The following is a 3,948-nucleotide window of genomic DNA, read 5'->3' as shown; positions in this document are numbered from 1 at the left end:
ATAATTTTCTGTCTGTTGTTGAGAAGATGATGGATAAGGCTTGATATCGCTGAGCCTATTTCTTCCACCATTATTAATGCCTTGTTGAGGTTTTTGTTGATCCTTCCACGAGAAATTTGGATGATTTCTCCATGATGAATTATAGGTGTTTCCATAAGGTTCACCCATATAATTTACCTCTGCTATTGCAGGGTTCTCAGGATCATAAGCTTCTTCTTCAGAAGATGCCTCTTTAGTACTGTTGGATGCGTTTTGCCATCCATTCAGACTTTGAGAAATCATGTTGACTTGCTGAGTCAACATTTTGTTCTGAGCCAATATGGCATTCAGAGCATCAATTTCAAGAACTCCCTTCCTTTGAGGCGTCCCATTATTCACGGAATTCCTCTTAGAAGTGTACATAAACTGGTTATTTGCAACCATGTCAATGAGTTCTTGAGCTTCTGCAGGCGTTTTCTTTAGGTGAATGGATCCACCTGCAGAATGGTCCAATGATATCTTAGAGAACTCAGACAGACCATAATAGAATATATCTATCATGGTCCATTCTGAAAACATGTCAGAAGGACATCTTTTGGTCATCTGCTTGTATCTTTTCCAAGCTTCATAGAGGGATACACCATCTTTTTGTTTGAATGTCTAAACATCCACTCTAAGCTTGCTCAGCTTTTGAGGAGGAAAGAATTTAGCCAAGAAAGCCGTGACCAGCTTATCCCAGGAGTCTAGGCTATCTTTAGGTTGAGAGTCCAACCATGCTCTAACTCTGTCTCTTACAGCAAAAGGGAAAAGCATGAGCCTGTAGACTTCAGAATCTACTCCATTCGTCTTTACATTCTCACAGATCTGCAAGAACTCAGTTAAAAACTGATAGGGATCTTCTGATGAAAGTCCATGAAACTTGTAGTTTTATTGCATTAGAGCAACTAGTTGAGGTTTCAGCTTAAAGTTGTTTGCTCCAATGGCAGGAATTGAGATGCTTCTTCCATCAAACTTGGAAGTAGGTGTAGTATAATCACCAAGCATCCTCCTTGCATTATTGTTGTTAGGTTCGGCTACCATCTCCTTCTCTTGTTCAAAAATTTCAGTAAGGTTGTCTCTGGATTGTTGTAATTTGGCTTCTCTTAGTTTCCTCTTCAGAGTCCTTTCAGGTTCAGGGTCAGCTTCAACAAGAATGCCTTTTTCCTTGTTCCTGCTCATATGAAAGAGAAGAGAACAAGAAAAGAAGAAAAGAGGAGTCCTCTATGTCACAGTAAAGAGGTTCCTTATTGTTAGTAGAAGAAGAAAGGGAATAAAGAAAGGAGAATCCAAATAGAAGGGTGAGGATAGGAGTAGTAATTTAAGATGAAGAGAGGTGAAGAGAAGTGTTAGTAAATAAATAAATAAATAGAAGAAGATGAGAGAGAGAGAATTCGAAAATTAATTTTGAAAGGCAGTTAATGATTTTCGAAAATTAAAGGTAAGATAGAATTAAAATTAAAATTTAAAACAATTAGTTAATTTAAAAAGAATTTTGAAAAAGGGATGAGATATTTTCGAAAATTAGAGAGGGAAAAGTAGTTAGGTGATTTTGAAAAAGATAAAAAACAAACAAAAAGTCAAATAGTTAGTTGAAAAAGATTTGAAAATCGAATTTGAAAAGATAAGAAGATAAGAAGTTAGAAAAGATATTTTAAAATCAAATTTTTGAAAAAGATATGATAAAAAGATATGATTAAAAAGATATGGTTGGAAAAGATTTAATTTTTAAAATTAAAATTAATTACTAACTAAAAGATAAGATTCTAGAATGTAAAGATTGAACCTTTCTTAACAAGAAAGTAACAAACTTCAAATTTTTGAATCAATCATATTAATTGTTAGCATAATTTTCGAAAATAAAGATAAAATTAAGAAAAAGATTTTTGAAAAATATTTTAAAGAATTTTCGAAAATTAATAAGAAAAATGAAAAAGATTTAATTTTTGAAAAAGTTTTGAAAAGATAAGATTTTTAAAATTGAAATTTTGACTTGACTAACAAGAAAATAACTTATTTTAAAAAATTTTGACCAAGTCAACCCAAAAATTCGAATTTTTTTTAGAGAAATAAGGAAAAGATATATATTTTGATTTTTGAATTTTTAATGATGAGAGAGAAAAACACAAAAAATGACTCACAACATGAAAATTATGAATCAAAACACATAATGCATGCAAGAACACTATGAATGTCAAGATGAACACCAAGAACACTTTGAAGATCATGATGAACATCAAGAACATATTTTTGAAAATTTTTGATGCAAAGAAAACATGCAAGACACCAAACTTAGAAATCTTTAATGCTTAGACAATATGAATGCAAAGATGCACATAAAAAACAATAAAAGACACAAAGCAAGAAAACATCAAGATCAAACAAGAAGACTTACTAAGAACAACTTGAAGATCATGAAGAACACTATGAATGCATGAATTTTCGAAAAATGCAAGAAATATTTTTAAAGCATGCAATTGACACCAAACTTAAAACATGACCCAAGACTTAAGCAAGAATCACAAAATATTTTTGGTCTTTTTTTATTTTATGATTTTTTTGTATTTTATTTTATATTTTTCGAAAAACATATAGAAAAAAGAAAACAAGAAATTCAAAATTTTTAATAAGGATTCCAGGAATCTTTCAATGTTAGCCTAAAGCTCCAATCAAAGGGTTAGACATGGCTTCATAGCCAGCCAGCTTTAGGATGGAATTACATGCATTGTGGTGATTAGTTGAAGCCTTAGTCCAAAAGAATTTGGATATGGCTTTACAGCTAGCCAGGCTTCAACATGCTTCATGAAACTCTAGAATCCATTCTTAAAAATTTTGAAGCCATAGAATGATTTATTTTCAAATTTTTTTTTTCGAAAATAGGGATAATTTTTTTTTGAAAAATTTTTGAAAACAAAACAAAAAGAAAATTACCTAATCTGAGCAACAAGATGAACCGTCAGTTGTCCAAACTCGAACAATCCCCGGTAACGGCACCAAAAACTTGGTGCACGAAATTGTGATCATCAACAATGGCTCCAATAACTTGGTAGCGCTCTCAAACGTGAATCACACTTAGTCACAACTCCACACAACTAACCAGCAAGTGCATTGGGTCGTCCAAGTAATACCTTACGTGAGTAAGGGTCGATCCCACGGAGATTGTTAGTATGAAGCAAGCTATGGTCATCTTATAAATCTCAGTTAGGCGGATAATAAATGTTATGGAGCTTTCGAATAATAAATAATAAATAAACAGGAAATAAAGATAGAGTTACTCATGTAATTCAATGGTGGGAGTTTCAGATAAGTGTATGGAGGTGCTATAATCCTTCTGAATCTCTGCTTTCCTACTGCCTTCCTTCAATCCTTCTTATTCCTTTCCATGGCAAGCTGTATGTAGGGCATCACCGTTGTCAATGGCTACATCCCATCCTCTCAATGAAAATGGTCCAAATGCTCTGTCACAAAACGGCTAATCATCTGTCGATTTTCGATCATGTCGAAATAGAATCCGTTGATTCTTTTACGTTTGTCATCACGCCCAACAATCGCGAGTTTGAAGCTTGTCACAATCATTCAATCCCGGAATCCTACTCGGAATATCACAGACAAGGTTAGACTTTTCGGATTCCCATGAATGCCGCCATCAATTCTAGCTTATACCACGAAGATTCTGATTAAGTAATCCAAGAGATATGCGCCCGATCTAAGGTAGAACGGAAGTGGTTGTCAGTCACGTGTTCATAGGTGAGAATAATGATGAGTGTCACGGATCATCACATTCATCATGTTGAAGTGCAACGAATATCTTAGAATAAGAACAAGCGGAATTGAATAGAAAATAGTAGTAATTGCATTGAAACTCGAGGTACAGCAGAGCTCCACACCCTTAATCTATGGTGTATAGAAACTCCACCGTTGAAAATACATAAG

General features: G+C 33.6%; 1 non-coding gene across 1 annotated transcript; it reads left to right on the top strand.

Annotated features, from left to right (window-relative positions):
• The first annotated feature begins 556 nt into the window (after positions 1–556).
• On the top strand, positions 557–660 carry LOC130938638 (small nucleolar RNA R71). The gene has a single exon (XR_009069797.1). It is a non-coding gene; the product is annotated as a small nucleolar RNA R71 (small nucleolar RNA).
• Positions 661–3,948: the final 3,288 nt, after the last annotated feature.

The sequence above is a fragment of the Arachis stenosperma genome, chromosome 6, assembly GCF_014773155.1.
Source record: "Arachis stenosperma cultivar V10309 chromosome 6, arast.V10309.gnm1.PFL2, whole genome shotgun sequence".
NCBI classification, from domain to species: Eukaryota; Viridiplantae; Streptophyta; class Magnoliopsida; order Fabales; family Fabaceae; genus Arachis; species Arachis stenosperma.
Note: the sequence above shows the minus strand (reverse complement) of the source record. Positions and strands in the feature narration are given on the sequence as shown.